Here is an 18,497-nt window from a genome sequence, read left to right on the forward strand (position 1 = left end):
TTTCGCTGAACCATTGTTAACAATCTGCGTTGAAAATATCTTCTGTAAAAGGCCTCGAATGTTTTGTCGTTCTCTCCTACGTACTTAAATGTTTCAATCGACTTGTAGATTGTACTGTGGGAAAAACTCAGGTCTTTTTCATAGTTTTAAAACGGTTTCATGAATTTACAAGTAATTCTAAGTTGATTTTGCTGTAGTTCAGTTTTCTGAAATATAAATTGTTGGAATTCTAGTTTTTATGTAACTCCATAAACAATTGTTGCTGTCTTGTATATGATTCTGTTGGTGGAGCAGCTGCCTTTCTTCGAATTTTTGTTGCTGATCCATGTGTACCTTTAGAATTTGCAAGATTAATTCATTGAAAATGTATTATATTTAGATATGAAAAAATATGACAGCAGTTTTATAATATGCAGAATAAGGGGATAAACAATGACATACATAGGCCCTTAACGTCGAGGACGACGATTGGCAAGGCGCTTCAGTCTTCTACAGTTCAGGAAGTCTGTGTATTGCTGGCAGGATCTTTTGGCACCAGATCTTATAGCAGCTTGCCACTTTACTCGGTTGCCGGCAGAGGTTTCCCAAGTGTTGTGAGGGATGCCGAAGACCTGGAGGTCACGTTTCAGGACATCCCCATAGTAGTTGCCTGAAACGTCAAGCGCCGGGGCAGGGAAGTAGTGGATGAGTGCATGCCCAGAACAGAACATCCACCTCTGGACCCAACATTGCGGACCCCAGCGGAGCACAGGAGTGCGACAGCTGGAGCAGTGGTAGGTTGCCCCGCAGTACCCGCTAACTGGGTGTTGATCCCTGACCGTTGATCGTTCTTGATTCATCCGCTCAGTGATCCGCCATGGGAGACCGGTGGTTGAAAAATATATCAGCTGCGCTCATACCATGACTGCCAACTCCTGCTGCCGAGATGACATTTTGCTATTTGACCACATACAAGAAAAAAGGAGATGAATTACTGTTGCTTTGAAGACCCGTGTACCAAAGGGAAAATATAGACATATTTTTTTTGCAAACAAAAAATAAATGGACAGACTAAACTGAACTACGTACTGGTTTAGCTTATTTCGAGATATCGTTGTTCCGTTAAATTTAATTTCTTTCATTTCAATTTTCTCCACACTTATTATTTTATTTCTTTTGCAAGACAAAAAAATTCAGCCAGGAATAAAAAAGAAAAATTATTTTGGTGAGCGCTCAACAGTTTCTTTGTGCTAAAGTGTTTGCAAGTAAGCAGGTTTTCTCTGTTCTTCGTTGGGAGATTTTTATAACTGCAGACAACTTTTTTCTTTTGTCTATGTATTTGCAAAAAACCCATGTGTTTTTCTGTTCTTTGCTGGGGAATTTTTGTAATTGTAGACAACTGTTTTTAGAAGTGTGGTAGGGAAAGAAAAGAAAAAAAGCTGTGTGATTAAACAGGTCCTCTTTCGTGACGATGAGCACGAAATTATCAATGAAATTCTCAAATCTTTCTTTCTCTAAAAGCAAATTTTCATGGAATTTATTTTAGTAGGTTAGATACTGATTTGAAATGAAGTTGATAGGTCGGTGTCGTCGAATGTTTTCGCTGAGGATTAATGGATGGAATGATATCGGGGAAGGTTAAAAATTAGTCTGTTTATTATAAGTAATGCATTACAATATGATTCTGTCCAGTCTATTCAATACGGTAAAGTTACATTTAATAATTGAAAGTTAATGTTTGAATGAAATTTAAAGAGTTTGATAAATGTGTAAACTGCATATCTGGTCCTCCGTAGATCTGAGAAAAGGTTTTGAAGATGATGTTAGGGATTAAGTGTAGTACAGAATTAATTCTGTGTTTCAGTTCGATCTTTTGTTAAATGAATGTGTATGTAATATTAGTCTGGTTAATACAATCTACGTGTACGTCGTGTTGTAAGGAAATGTAAAGCTTTTGATTAGTATATTTATAGCAATACATGTCTACTGTAGTTTGGCGACGAAGGGATACAATGAAAATAATGATACGTATTAAAAATAATTCTTGCAGCGTAACTGGGTGAGTGAAAGTAGTTGATGAATAGAAGTGAAAAGATTTCTTACCGTCTTTTTGTGAACACGTATTTGAGCGAGGTGTGTAAAGCTGAATAAATGTAACAATTTGTGCTTGGAAAAGAATTGTATTACAGTTTCACAGAATCATTATAAGAAAACTATGTTCTGATTGGAAGTGTTCGTTTCTTTTGCTAATGGAACTATAGAGACAGTAGAAACATTAAAATTACTTTATATATATATATATATATTTATATATATATATATATATATATATATATATATATATATATATATGATTTTCAGAATGTGAGAGAGTGTATATAATAAATTCCACAGCCAAACAACGTCGCAGCCCACAAGAGCCATGACAGTCAAAGAACCGGAAGTCCAAGACTCGAGTTTCGCCCTCATTTGGGCTCATCAGTTAGACACATCCGAACTCAGGATTCGAAACCCGAGCCTCTTGGCTGCGACGTTGTTTGGCTGTGGAATTTATTATATACACTCTCTCACATTCTGAAAATCCTATCATAAGTTGCTCGCTTGGTTAGTATTGCTGGATGGCATCGTCCTTTCGAGTTAAAACTCCTACTTGTGAGACATCAGCTTGGGGTTATTGGCTGGTTGGATGACCGCGTCCCTTGTTGAGACGAAGTAGGTTCATTTCACAGTCGGATTTCAGCGCGGTTTGCTTGATCTGTGTTGGTTAATAGAAATTCTTGTGTGCATGGCGTTTGCTCAGTTGGTAGAGTGCTTGCCTTGCATGCAAGAGGCTCGGGTTTCGAATCCTGAGTTCCGATTTGTCTAACTGATGAGCCCAAATGAGGGCGAAACTCGAGTCTTGGACTTCCGGTTCTTTGACTGTCATGGCTCTTGTGGGCTGCGACGTTGTTTGGCTGTGGAATTTATTATATATATATATATATATATATATATATATATATATATATATATATATATATATAATCTCTTCTATTTTCTTGGGGATGCCGGTAGTTTTATTGAAGAAGATGACAGCACTATCGAGGGAGAACCATGGATTCAGATGATTTTCTTCTCTGCTGACATGATCAGTCATTTTAAAAGTTGGTTGTGCGTGCATGTGTGTATACATAAGATTTGAACTTTTTTTCTTTTTGTTGTTTTTTGTTGTTGTTGTTGTTATGGTTTGATTCCATGCCAGGGTTGCGAAAGTATTGTCTAAACTACTAGCCTAATTTATCAAAGTATACCTGTGTGCATAATAACATTTGATTAAAAACAAACTCTGTAATACCATTATATGATTTAATATTGTTTTAGCTTTAACAGTTGCTTCATACACAACAGATTTTACTTTACAACTTTCGTTTAAAGGTCAGTCAAGCAGTTTCCTAAAGGAACATGTTGGGTTTACATGTGCCTTCAGTTTGAGGTTATTATGTAACGCATGCATAGAGTACAGGAATAAACACGGAGGACACCACGGGAATAAACGACCCGTTGCTAACCAGACCGGTCTTCCTGACAAGTCTATGCGTGTTGATATACTTGCGTACAATTACTTTATGGGGATTCTCCTCATCAGCTCATGACAACACAAACACCTTTGCTTCGTTTTTAACTTGGATATACTCGAATACGTTCGTAATAAGTCATCAGTGGCAATATATGAAACTCATGAAAATATATGCTTACTATAAATAAATATCTAAATTACATTTCCTTTAATTTGTGTCTGTCTGTCAGTTCCAATCGTTCTCACAAATTATTACACTGATGAAGCTGAAATTTTGTATGGATCTTTGCTATGATAAGATGCAGCGAAATAAGTAGTGTGGTATCTATTTTATGCGCACTTAGGGGTTATTAACGATTAATAAAAATTATTATGCAAAAATGAGCACAAATTGTACACACGCACGCACGCACGCGCGCGCGCACACACACACACACACACACACACACACATATATATATATATATATATATATATATATATATATATATATATATAAGTGAAATTGTTTGCGTGTGTCTGTGTGTGTACATTTCCCTACCGCACTACTATGTCAATTTTCAGTCTACAGACTCCAGATTTGACATGGGAAAATCTTTTTTAATCGGTTTTCGCCCAGAAATTGTCTGTCAAGTGGTCAAAGTTCAGCGATTTGAACTTTACCAAATTCTTCCGCCAATTTTAGGTCTAAACATTTTAAATTTTAGTTGTAGGTTACTTGAACATGGATCAAAATTTTTAACTTCATTTGAGTCGAAAATCTTAAGGGGTCAAAATTGAGGTCAATTTTTTTAAAATGTTGACCTCTGCAGTTTCTACCAAATTACTGAGCCAATTTTTGATCTAAACATTTAAGATTTTACATAAAGGGTATTGAGACATATGGCAAGCTTTTTAATCGTTTTTTGGACGAAAATTTGGCTGGCAAAAGATCAAAGTTGAAAGAGTTTATTTTTGCAGCCTCTACCAAAATCCTTCGCCAATTTTGGGTCTAAACACTTGAAATTTTAGATGTAGGTTACCTGGGCATGAGTCAAACTTTTAATACATATATACACATATGCACATAAAGTTATGAACAGTACATAGGGCCTGAGCAAAGCCGGGCTGAACTGCTAGTATATATATATAGTATTATTATAATTTGTTAAATTGAATCACCCACTGAATACAGATTGTTTGAGTCCGGATAAAGTGAGTTTTTAAAGATAGTTAAATTGTTAAAAAAATTTAAACAAGCAAAACTCAAAATTTGCTTGTCGGCTTGCTTTATCTTTCTCTATCATATCTGTCTTTCTCTTTATGGTTAAAACTATATTGAATCATTAGAGTTGTTTTGTTCGAAATCGTTAAAACATAGAAAAGGGTAACGATACATCCACTCCTACGAATAAGAGATCTCTTCTGACGTGAACCGCCCGAATGAAGAACCCCTAATGTTCTAACTACAGGCACAGAATCATGAACTTACCTTAAGTAGTGTCGCACCTGATTCTAAAGTCTGCTGGCAAAATGACGCCGTTGCTATGTAGCATCCTGGTCACAGATCGCAATACCTTCGACGTCTAGAGGAGCGGTTAGTTTTACAGCCCTATAAAAAAAACTGCGCCAAAATTGGGGCCTTTCCTTTGTATTCTGGCCAAAATGCATCCTGTGTCATTTTTAAGTTTTGTTTCCGGTATGAAACCTTCAGCGGCTTTGAATATTTGCGACCAGCTGGCAGCGTGCGAATGTGGTTTGGGGAAGGTATCCGGGAAATTGGTGAGCTCCTCTGTGCCCCTAACGGAAATTTGTGATTGGTTTCAAATTTTTTCTCTGGCGAAAGTTTTAAATTCTGTCACCAGACAAGAATCAATTCTATAAAAGTCTTTTATCGATCTAAAGAGAAAGTTTGTTTTTTTTTACTACGAGAAGACATGGAATTTTTTCACCCGGCTCGACTTGATCTCGTTTAGAGAATTCGGAGTGGAGAGGATTGCGTGCGTGTGTATGTATGTGTGTGTGTGTGTGTGTGTGTGTGGGTGTGTGTGTGTGTGTGTGTGTGTGTGGGTGTGTGTGTACAAGTATTCGTTTTAGTAGATGCAGTGTGAGGGATGATATTTTTTAACGTGCTGATGGTGTTTTTCCGGTATTCTGGGGGTGGAAGTTGTCCGTGTGGGTGTAGATTTTAGTGTTGTTACATATGATATATATTCCATTTAGACTAGACAATCTTTTCCTAGCTCTTGCTACTTAACCTCATTTTCTCTTTCTTCTTCTGAGTCAGGATGAGGCAGGGGGGGCAAGTTTATATGAGCCTCGTCCTCGATAGCTCTCTCTTCTCATCAGGTGAGTATTTCTTTGTTCTTTTTTATCTACTGCGTATGAGCATTCTGCTTTTTCTGTTGCTGTTGCTTCTGCTATTGCTGCTGCTCTCGCTGCGGCCGTAATGACGGAGGCAGTTGCTTTTTCTGTTTTCCTCTAATTTACACTTCTCCTCTACTCTTCTCAAGGACTCCATTAGCCTTGAAGCTCGTGTTGGCATAGCAGTAGCAACTGGAGCTAGCATCCGGTCAGGGGCTGAGGCTATGGCCGTTAATGGTTTGCTGGACACTATGTTTGCCATGTACACTTGCCTTTGGCAAAACAAATCGTGCAGATGACGGATTTCACCCACCATCGTCATATTCATACCCTTGTGTGTTTTTGTAAGGAGCTGATACAGTATTCGTTTGTTATGCTAGGCTCCTCTCAGTCATTACCTCCTCATTTGGACGTCAGATAGTAAATGTTCGTTCATCATAATGACGTCACTCAGGTAAGCATGGATTTGAGTTAAAAATGATTCTTTTATAGAGGTTCGAATCGTGCAGCTGAACAGTTATCTTTCACACTGATGATTCCATCAGGATGAAACATATATGTGGATAATAATTGTCATATTTATTAAATATTTATAGCCCTCTTTCGGATTGTTACCTATGAGAAAAATAATATAAACTGTCTACTCTGTTAAAATTTTATTCTTGCTTAATCTTTCTTCCTTTCTTTTTCCTCTTCTTCTTTCTTACTCCTTCTCTTTATTTCTGATGATGATGATTGTTGTATCAGGTGACTGAATTGTATTTGCTGATTGGTTTGAGAAATTACCGCTTGTTTTTTTTAAGATTGCATTATGTTCGTCAGTTAGAGATTCGCAGTCCGATGGTGCGGCTGTGTGAACTTTGTCTCCGTCAATACAGACGTAAAAATAAGAACAGTCTTAATTGGACTTTAAAGCAGTTGGTAATCAGGAAATTTGGCGAAGCTAACCAAGTGAAAGCTATGTTCATCCTGGTGTCGTGACACGACTATAACAATGTCGAAGAAGAAGACTTAGTAAAGACATAAAAATCTGAAATATTCCAATATCGGAAGATAAAGACAATACATTAGAAGTTATTTATGGCCTTAAAACGAGGTCGAAATGCAGGATGGCTAATGTATAGCCAGATTATAATGGAGAATTGCTTGCTGTGTGGACGATAGAGGAAAATTCTGCCGAGCTAGTAGGTGATGATTCTGTTGTCGAAGAGACAAATCTAAGGGCATTCGTGGTTATTTTTTATCATCTACAAGAACACCCAAGAATTTTTACCATGATAAAAAAGATATTTTGGACAGTTGAGGGGAAGTAACTCTGTTGATTTACACAAGTAAAAAAGATAAAAATAGTCCATCATTATAAGAAGTGTCTCGGTGTTTGCTTTCTGTCTTTCTCTTTCATCCTTCTTTCTGTATTTTTTATAGTTACTTAACGTCTGTTAGACATTGGTAATGGAACAAATTTGGCAGTTGTGATGCAAGTGAACATTTTACATCTTCTTATTTTTTAAGCTTTTTTTACTTTTTTAAAACTTTTTCCAATAAATTATTATATCTTCTATACGGTTGTTTCTTGCTTCTTTCTTGTTTTTGTTGTATTTTTTAGTACCTTGATAACTATGATCCGCGTGATAACCGTTGTTAGACATAGCGGCACATTTTCCGCATAAATTTAACTAAATAGCGAAGTTCTTGTCCATATGATCTTTTGAACACTTAAGTTTTGAACTGTTAAGTTATTGTTCGCTTATATAAGTATATGACATAAATAGCATATATTTCACTGCTTATCGCATATCAATTCAAGTTACACATTGGTTATTGCCCTCAGATTTTAGTTAAAAGTGATTCTTGCCTGAGAGTTCGCATAGTGCGACCAGCTAAACAGTAAATTTCCACATTAAATTAGAATGTATACGAATGTGGATAATAATTTTAAAAATATTATTAATAAATCGTTTTATATATATATATATATATATATATATATATATATATATATATATATATATATTCTGTGTAGCTTAATCTTCTGTGTAGTTTAATCGCCATATATATTTTATAACTTACTACCTAGCTCTACCTACGTATTGAGCACTGTTTAAGTAAATACTTAAAGTTTACGCATGAATTTATACTTTCGTATATTAATTTATGTGGTTAAATGAAGTAGTCATATATATATATATATATATATATATATATATATATATATATATAATAAAAATTACAATTAAATTTACCAAAATGATCCAAGATGGTAAAATTAAAGTAAATATAAATATTAAAGAATTAATATTTATAAAGTTATCTCAGCCAGATGTAAAAGCTCGATAAAACCAAATAGAAGATAGAGCTTATAATAAGAGCAAACAGTTAATAAAACATGTTAAAAAACATCTTGAAAAAGAGTTAAAAACATATTTAATCTGAAAAGGAAACACTTGATAAGTGGATAGTCCTTAATCCGCGGAGTTTGGAAGAAATACTTTCCTTCTCATCAGAGGGTAGGAATTAGCAAAATGCGGGATCGGATTTTGCATACAAAAGTATTTGATGAAACAGCAAGTAAGTCAAAGATCTTACTTGATAACAAAAAAGTGAAGCAGAGGGAATATGGTGAAGAAAAAGGTGATTACACGTGAATGGATAGTCTGGTGAAAGATAAATAATCCAATGACGGTAAAATCCAAAAATATAACTTCAAGAAAGTTAAAAGAATTTCCATTTGCACAAGTAAAATCCAAGAAAATCCCGTAATTGGAAGATGGTCCAAAATAATCCAAAGGCCGAAATCCATTGAATAATTATGTACAAGGGAAAAGGGGAAAATTCCAATAATATTAATAAAAGAAAAATAATATATGCTTTTCACACTGCTGCCGAGACATAAATATAAATAAGAAAGATCAGGAAAGAAGAAGAGGAAAAAATTAAATGGTGATAGAATTAAATAGAAAATAGAAAAACAAATGTCAATATGACCCAGACAAGAAATGTTAAAAGGCGCGAAAAAATATATAGGGCAAAATAATATAGGTCAACTGAAATGTACAGGTTATTACTTAAGAAAATGTCATCAAGAGTTGTTAAAAGACACTAAATGGAAAATAAATAAATAAAGTAATTAATTAATTAATTAATCAATAAATAAATAGAATTTTTTGCTAATTCCTACCCTCTGATGAGAAGGAAAGTATTTGTTTGAAACTCCGCGGATTAAGGACTATCCACTTATCAAGAGTTTCCTTTTCAGATTAAATATTTTTTAACTCTTTTTCAAAGTGTTTTTTAACATGTTTTATTAACTGTTTGCTCATATATATATATATATATATATATATATATATATATATATATATATATATATTATTATTATTATTATTATTATTATTATTATTATAAAAGTCACTTTGTGTGTGAGGGTTCCTTCGGAATAGGTTCCGAAGCAGCTGAGCCTATCTTTTGCAAACTTCACACAAAGGTGATTAATATATCTGGCAGTGTTCTTAGATAATTTTTGTACAGAAATTCACCCAATAAATATTGCAAATCGAAAAAATCCAATCTTGAAAATAGTCTTTCTTCTCTTATAGGCAAAAAAGAAGAATTGTATAAGAGAATATTTTACGTGACATAGACCAAAGGAAATAATAAAATCTCAGCAAGTCATTTTCGAAAAGCAAAAAAATCCGATCTTAAAACTAGTCTTTCTCTTTTATAGATAAAAAAGAATTTTTGCAAGTGAATATTTTACGTTACACCGGCCAAGGGAAATAATAAAATCTCAGCATATCATTTCTTCTTAGCATTCAGATTTATTGTAATTTGTAGATATAGCTGTTCAAGCCAGAGTGTACCTCATAATTTTATTTTGATTTTTTCTTATTAATGATAAAAGAAATTTATTTATTATTTACGATAAAAGAAAGGATACCATTTAAGGTCGCCGCAAATTATTTCTTCGTTTGCATATTTTAAAACTAAACATTAATCAGATTTAAATTTTCCAGGGCATTCATCGTCAAGCTCAAATATCAGCTGACATGATCTTGTAAACAAACACGGGCGGAATTTGATGAATGACATTATCATTATTATTATTTACTAGTTGGGACCATTACGGATGTTGTCTGTGAAAATTTAAGAACTCAAGAAGCTCTCTCTCTCTCTCTCTCTCTCTCTCTCTCTCATATTTGAACTCGACATAATTATTGTTACTCGATTTTTAAACTAAATATTAATTCTTGTGTTCATAATGATTAGATTTAGAAATGAAAATGATCCGCTAAACGTTTATATTATTTAATAACTACAAAATAGCATGATTGTAGTAACACACTAAAGTAGAAAGTGTAAGTTTTAATGTTTTCTGTTACAGTGGAGAGGGTAATGGTAGATGCAACAGACTTTGATTTGAATAATACGCAAAATCTCGAATAAAATAGAAAAAAGTAGAATCTTAATGAAAACAACTATGTGGATCAAATATAAAATACAGAATCTTAGAAACAAAGGTGTTACTTTTTGGAAAGTAAAGAACATATTTGGACTTTTGTTGAATAATGCAACTCACTTGAAGAGCATCCGCCACGACATCTACTCGAATCTGCATTGTTTGACACTACTAATTGTATCATTAGTTGCGGTTGGTGTCTTTCTGAACTGCACCTCGCACATAATTGTCTAATTGGTTGCAATTTTGCAAGTTGGGGTCAGATTTTAGTGAAAATAATGCTGTGGAAGTTATTAAATAGATATTTCTGGGAATTCCCAGAAGTGTGACACGCAGTTAAGTGCTGCTGCCATAGCTATAACCTTTCAGGAGCTATTTATCCACCTAGTGTTTGGCACCAATACACTGCCAGTCAATATAGGTATCTTAATTGAGTCTGGCCCCCTCTGGAAAGTGACTTTCGCTGAAAACATGCACAAAAACAGACACAGTTTTAGATAACTTGCTTTTCATGACATACGTGCGAAGTATCACGTGTTGCTATGTGCATTTGAGTGAGTGTTTGACTTTCTTAGGCAGTTACTTGGATTTCGTAAAGCAATTCTCTTGGACCTTGGTGATGAGAATATTCTTATCATTGTTTTGATTCTGATGTTAAATGATTCTGATGTTAAACGATTCTGATGTTAAATGATTCTGATGTTAAACGATTCCGATGTTAAACGATTCTGATGTTAAATGATTCTGATGCCTATCATAAACTTTTCTAAATTGCCTTTCGAACACCTTGCATGTTTAAATTGCAGAAAGGATTGTAAATTGTGCTAAAGATTTCATATTATTTTGTTCAAGCTTTTAGAGAATTTGATAAAATGCACGCTAATTACTATATTTGTTTTTACTTCTTTACTTCGGGATGGGCTCAGTTGTCTTCAGTGAAAGTAATTTGTCATGTTTCCTGCGAACCAACACGCGTTGTGTCCAGTTTCAGTCGCAAAAGAGACCAAGACAAAGAATAGGAAATCTCTGATTTGATTTTTGGTTCTGTACAACGACATTTATTTCCTCCTCGTTACGGTCGTTACGTCACCCACGTGATCTAGAACATTTTCCATGTCTCTCACCAGATCTTGAACGTTATATCGTCTCTTACGAGATCTTTGTCTTTCTCTTTTTATAGTCCCTTTTCCCCCACCGGTAACGTCACTTCTCGTGTAATTTACATACGCACATCCGCAATACACAAATAGTTTTTGCTGAAGTCTAAAATCAAGACAGTCAATACAAGGACTGTAGCTTGGTAGAAAATGCGGACTTATTATTTTAGAGACGTGTTTTACGGCGTATACAAGTTGAAAAGACTGGAGGTTGATGAGTCAGCGCAGGTATGAACGAGAGAAATATTGACACATCTTCACAATTGTCGAACCAAAGCCACATTCCAAGTGGTTGTTTACATCTTTGAAAACTTTCACCTGAAGGTTAAATTTCAAACTTTTTACATTCTTTCCAATGCTATAATTTCAGATGATATTTCTTGGTTTGAAGACTTGTCAACAACATTTGCGTGTGTGCACCCCTCCATGTGCGTGGGTTTACAACCAGCAATAATTCCGGCTTTGACTAGAATAATATGCAATATTGCTTATTCAAATCCATGCTGTTTGTGAATGTTAGATCGATAAGTTGAATGCTGTTCTTTCGGAAAGTGTCATCACTCGTGTCAATTGGTGATTTGTGTATAAGTTCCTTTGATTCCTCATTTATTGTCACTATCAATTAGACAAAGCTTCTTTTACATAAGCATGAACGTATCTAAAACGACATTTAAATATTTATTTGCATCTAATATGGTAAAGTGCGTCCATTTCATCTGTGCGTTTATCGATGAAAATGCTAATTAAGGTTCACGGACCAATCGCAAACTAACCTACTGACCGAAGCCCTTATACAAAACACGTGGTCGCACGTAAAATAGCGCTGTCTCTTTACCATCATAACAAGTTCTGACCGGCAATTGACTATCTTAAGCCGCCATAATCTGATCTAATCTCTAAATTGTTTAAATCTAATGATCTCATACCAATGACAGCTTTAACAAACGGAGCCATAACAGAAAGACACAGCATCATTCATTTAAAGTTAGCGGAGATAATTACGTAACCCCACCTTCTGCCACATAGTTACTTCTATTAGCAACAATAATCTAAATATTTATTTCTTCTTTGTACGTCCAGTGTCACAAAAACATCATCGCAAATAATAAATAATGAGAAACGAATTACCTCTCTTTATAAGCCGCTCTTTATCAGTTCAAAATCATTAAATCTATTTCCTCGCCAAAAATTAAAAAAAAACATGGCTGTCTGTTTACGATTTAAAATTTATTTTATAATTTTTTAAAGTCATGTTGAGAGGAGTCTAAGTTTTTTTTATTAAAGTTTCTTTTTAAAAGTTTTAAAAATGTGCACGTGAATTGATATCTGTTCCTTTATAATTTATATAAAAAATTATTCAGAAAAAACAAAACTGTTGTGTTTAATTTCCATTGAAAAAGAATCTACGCTTTTAAAATCAATTCTTTTTAGATTTAAAAAGTTAAAAAAGAATTTGCTAAAAATTGTTTTAAATTCGTCATTATTTTTTTTTTATTCTTATTAATTAAAAAAAATTCAACTACCGTGAAATTTCCACTGGTTTTGCTAGTCTATATATTTATACTGTAGTACTTTTAATGTGCGTGCGTGTGTCATGCTTTCCAGATTATAAATTATTAGATCGACCGACCATTTTTATTAAAAAGGAAGAGAGAAAGTGATAACATGCTACAAGCATTAAATTAGTACATAGATACGCTAATTTAATGTTCGTAGTATGTTATCACCTGCTTTTCTCCTTTTTTAATAAATAGGATCTCCCGATCATCAAAGATGCAATTTAAAAAAATAATAATTAGAGTTCCCATTCGCTCCAAGCGTCAATACAATGGAAATATGCTACAGATTCCTATAAGTATAATGGAAAAAAACTGTAATACTGTAATAACCATATATATATATATATATATATATATATATATATATATATATATATATATATAACCACATATATATAACCACATATATAACCATATATATTCTGACACTACATTGACCAGATTACTGAGATAAATGCTTTGACGGTTTTAACATCGCAACAGCCGCTTACAATTGATTTCTCGCTGGTAGTGGCCATTGGTTTATACTGGAATTTGAGTGGCACTCAGCCTCCCCAAGGTCCCAGTTTTCTTTGCGCTTGTCTGTTCCTCGGTCTTTCAGTCCTTCTTGACCCTTCTCGGCCCTTTAGTATCACTTTTTTATTGGAGGGAACGGTGATGAAACAATGGGGGGAGAATGCATGAGGGGGTGTAGAACTTGTAGGTATGCAGCTTCGGTGTTCTTCATTTCCTGTAACGCTTATTCGTTATATTGTCTTCTTGTATTATTCTACGCATTCAAGGGTTTTCCTTAATATTTCAGTCGTTTTCTTTATCGTTAGTCGTTGTACTTTTGCCGTTATTTCTCTGATTCCAATTTCTGGCATTCTTCTTTCGAAGTTTTTCGGAATTGTTCCTAGTGCTCCTACTATTATCGGTACTATTTTGATTTTCTTCATCATTCAAATCCCTGGCTAGCTCTGTTTATTTGCTTCGTTTCTCCTTTTCTTTCATACTCACCCTGGGGTCAGCTGGGACAGCAAAGTCTACGATTGGACAGAATTTTCTTTCTTGTTAATTATTACGACATCTGGTCTTCTTGCTTGGATGGGTTTGTCCGTCTGTATGTCCCTGTCCCATAGGATTTTGTGGTTCTCGTTTTCAAGTGCTGTTGCGGGTTTATGCTTGTACCATTTATTTGTACGCTCAAAATGCAGTCGTTTGCACAATTCCCAGTGTACTGCCCTCCCCACTTGGTCATGCCTGTTTTTGTATTCCTTTTGGGCCAATTTGCTGCATTCACTTACTATATGGTTTATCGTTTCGTCTCTTTGTCCACGTAGTCTGCATTTTCTGTTTTCTTGTGGTTTATCGATCCTTGCTTTGATATGGTTGGTTCTTATCGAGTTATCTTGTGCCGCAGTTATTAGAGATTCAGTTTCTCGGTTATACGTCCTTTTCGCATCCATGTCACGGTGTTTTCGTTATTCTCCTCTTTTGTCATTCTTATGAATCTTCCGTGGAGTTGTTTCTCTTCCCATTTCTCTTTTCTCGTTTTGTCGTTTGCCTCTCTGTTTTCTGTTTTTTTTTTTTGTTTTTTTTTTGTCTCTCGCTGCCATAATTATCCTTTCAGTGCTTTGCATTATGTATTTTTCTAGTCCTGTTTTCGTGTCCTTCACACAGTCTTCTATACAGATCAGTCCTCTCCCGCCGTCTTCCCTTTTCACGTAGAGTCTGTCAGTATCGTCCTTTGGGTGTAGTGCATTATGCATGGTCATGAGTTTCCTGGTTTTCTGGTCGAGTTGTCTCCGTTCTTCTTTTGTCCACCCTATAAACGGTCCAGAGTATCTTACTAGCGATACTACCCATGTATTTATAGTTTTTATTAGGTTTTTGCTATATAATTTCGTTTCCAGGAGTTTTCTTGTTCTTCTGGTGTATTTCTTTCCAATTGTCTCTTTCATTTCTGTTGCTCTGATGGTGTCCGCTTCCAGAATTCCCAAGTATTTATAGTCATCTTGTTTCCCTAGTGCCATCATTTCTGTTTGGTTGGGTAGTTCCATGCCTTCTGTCGTTTCCAGTTTTCCCTTTCTTATAATTAGTTGTGCGCACTTTTCCATTTCAAATTCCGTTGGGATATCTTGGCTAAAGATCCTGATAGTGTTAATTAGTGTCTCTAGCTCTTTTTCGGTCATTGCAAAAAGTTTCAGATCGTCCATGTACATCAGGAGGTTCATTTTTTCCTCTGTATTGGAGAACTTGTATCCGATTTGGCATTTTCTTAGAATACTGTTCAAGGGCATCATGGCTATGATGAATAGTAATGAGTCTCCTTGGAAGATGCCTTTTTGTATGTTAATTTCTGTTATGTGTTGTCCATCAGCTGTCAATTCCAGTCTCCATTTTTTCATTGCATTTTCTATTATGTTGTTGATCCTGCTTGGTATTTTATACATTTTTAGGCATTCTATTATCCATGCTTGGGGGATCCTGTCGTACGCATTTTTGTAGTCGATCCATGCCATGGCTAAATTTTTTCCCCTCCTTTTTACCTCCTTTAGGATCTTTTGATCTATATATTACAGGTCATGTGCTCCTCTTTTTCCTTTTTGGCATCCTTTCTGCTCCTCGGGGATGAGTCCACGGTTATTGAGGGTGTGGTAGATTTGTTCCCTCAGGTGTGCTGTCAGTATCTTCCACATAGTTGGTAAGCACGTGATTGGCCTATAGTTGCTAGGGACGGTTCCTTTCTCCGTGTCCTTCTGTAGCAATGTGGTTCTAACTTTTGTCATCCAGTCTGGCACGTTTGCTTCCTGTATACAACTTCTCGGGTTTTGGGCTAGCCTTTCGTGTAAGATTGTGAATTTTTTGAACCAGTATGCATGTATCCCGTCATGCCCTGGTGTTCTCCAGTTTGCCATTTTTCCTGTGGTTTTCTTTAGGGTTTCCTTGTTGATTTCATTCACTGTTCCTTCTTCTATTTGTTGTAACTCTTCTTTCATGTCTTTCAGCCACTCGGCATTTCTATTGTGATCTCGTCGCACTTCCCATATTTTACTCCAGTAGAGTTTTGTTTCTGTCGGATTTGGTTGTTCTGTTTTTGTTTTTCCTCCGTTCACATTTTGGTAGAATTGGCTTTCATTAGTTTTAAATGTTATGTTTTGTTTGCATTGTTCAGATTTATATCTATATCATCTCAATCTCGCTTCTTTTGCTTTTATTTTTTGGCCCAGTTCTTCATGTTTCTTGTTTAGCCTCTCCCTGTCAGTTACATTTCCAATATTTCGTTTCCTCCATATTGCTTTCTTCTTGTTGATCATTTTGGTTTCTTTTTTATGTTTGTGTATTTGAGTTTCTAGTTTTATTTCCCATCCAGGTTGTGTCAGTCCGCTTGTCCCCGATTGTTTTTCTGATTTGAGTTTCATACTTACCATTTTGGCGCCTGCGTAAATGAGGTTGTTTAAGTCTGTGATTGTATTTGTTGGGATATGTGGGAGGAGTTTGTTAACCTTCTCTGATTCTGTTTTTAATTTCTTCTGCTCTTGGTTCCCTAACGATGGAAGCTTTGCTTTTCCTTCGTTCATCAGATGTATTATTTAATTTATTTCATTTGCTTCATTCTCTGTTAGTTCTGTTTCATTGTTCTCGGTTTCCATGTTTGTAGACTTCGTTCTTTTATTGGTCCTCGACCTTTGGTGTTTTTACTTGTGAGGCTTCAACTTGTACGGTTGCTCTACGTGCGGTTCCGTTGGGGAATTCTTCTTATTCAGTTTCCTCATTTATTTTTCGCTGAATTTCTGTTAGTTTTAGTTTAGAGAGCCAACCTTTCTTGAGCATCAGTCTTGCTTGGTCCGCAATTCTTTGTTCTGTCGTATGGTAGTCACTGGATAGATCCCATAGTTCTTTCATTCGTTTCCGATAACCTCCATATCTATATTTAGGATGGCTTCTATAATAGCATTCCATTACGAGTTTATTCTCTTTTGTTGTCCATTTCTTTCTTCGCTTTTTTTTTTTCCTTTTGATGGTTATCATGGATGTGCTGTGTTTGTTCGGTATCATTTTGTTTCCTGAAATTAGAGGTCATACTTACCTTTTCAGCGTTTATGTTATTTGAGTTTCTGAAACTAGAAAGTGGGCCAACATTCGCAGGATGACGACCGGGTCCCCCATGCTGGCTACCGAAGGAGCACCTGCCGATCATGACACCCAGATCTTTCTTCTGGATCCCATGGTTTGGATTATTTGTAATTGACATTTTTCATATTTTGGTGTTTGTGGCAACACCGAGCCCAGAATTGTTTTACTTGTGGTTCTGATGCAGGGATAGTGTAAAACTCCTGTGTATCCAAGAGGTATCGTGCACTATCACACATATATATGGGACATAAAAAATAAATAAAATAAATAAATAAATACATTTTTAAAAATATATAAATAAATAATTAAGTATTCTACTTAGTAAAAGTCGAAAGTAATGCTCTGAAAGAGGGCGTTTGAAGATAGGTCTACCTTACACCATACTGCTTAGCCGCTGGAAATGTTGGATAGGAAAAGAGGAGGAAGGCAATTTTCCCCGCCGCTTTGGTAGTATTTAGTTCCCTCGCTCAAAGACGGGGCAAATTTCTACGTCAATATCGGTAAATGTCTGGTTTCTGTTATAAATTCGAACTAACATTTAACTAGATAATTCGCCTGTCCCCCGTCTGGATATTTTTGTATTCATTTTTAGAGGATTTTCATTAAATTTGAATTGACAAACAGACGTTTATATCGAAACAAAGACTGCTTTCTGAAATGGATTCGAAGTAACATTTAACTTTTTTTGTTGTTTAAAAAAACAAAAGACATAAACTCACATTTCGTTGGTTTCTTTAAAAGAGTTGTCTGTCACGAGTGTACTAATCCCTTCCCTCTATGGGCTCCAGTCTTAAGTTAAATGCTAGGTCGTCGGTCAGTAGAGGGTAAGGGTTAGGAGGGGGTGGGGTTAGAAACAGTCCTTTCTAGTACAAACATACGCACATGTATATATGTATCCACATACCCACATACGCAAACATTCTGCCTGTCTTTGCCAAAAAAGAATAAAGAAGAGTTTATTTTTTTCCGCCAAGTATTATTATTATTATTATTATTATTTTTATTATTATTATTATTATTATTATTATTATTATTATTATCATTATTATTATTATCATTATTATTATTATTATCATTATTATTATTATCATTTTTATTATCATTATTATTATTATTATTATTATTATTATTATCATTATTATTATTATTATTATTATTATTATTATTATCATCATTATTATTATCATTATTATTATTATCATTTTTATTATCATTATTATTATTATTATCATTATTATTATTATTATCATTATTATTATTATCATTATTATTATTATCATTTTTATTATCATTATTATTATTATTATCATTATTATTATTATCATTAT

The 18,497-nt window shown here is 34.7% G+C and overlaps 1 protein-coding gene across 2 annotated transcripts in view; it reads right to left on the minus strand.

Annotated features, from left to right (window-relative positions):
• LOC145248007 (ciliary microtubule associated protein 1A-like) overlaps window positions 1–18,497 on the minus strand; it is a 95,715-nt gene that overhangs the window by 28,498 nt on the left and 48,720 nt on the right. The window contains exon 1 of one of the 2 annotated variants that reach the window (XM_080109698.1): window positions 5,007–5,139. The exons of the other annotated variant lie outside the window; for it this stretch is intronic. The gene's annotated coding sequence lies outside the window, so the exon portion shown is untranslated. Of the gene's footprint in view, window positions 1–5,006; window positions 5,140–18,497 lie in introns of those variants that run through there. 2 annotated transcript variants of the gene reach the window in all.

This window comes from Euprymna scolopes, chromosome 26 (genome assembly GCF_053919585.1).
Source record: "Euprymna scolopes isolate OS-2025 chromosome 26, ASM5391958v1, whole genome shotgun sequence".
NCBI classification, from domain to species: domain Eukaryota; kingdom Metazoa; phylum Mollusca; class Cephalopoda; order Sepiida; family Sepiolidae; genus Euprymna; species Euprymna scolopes.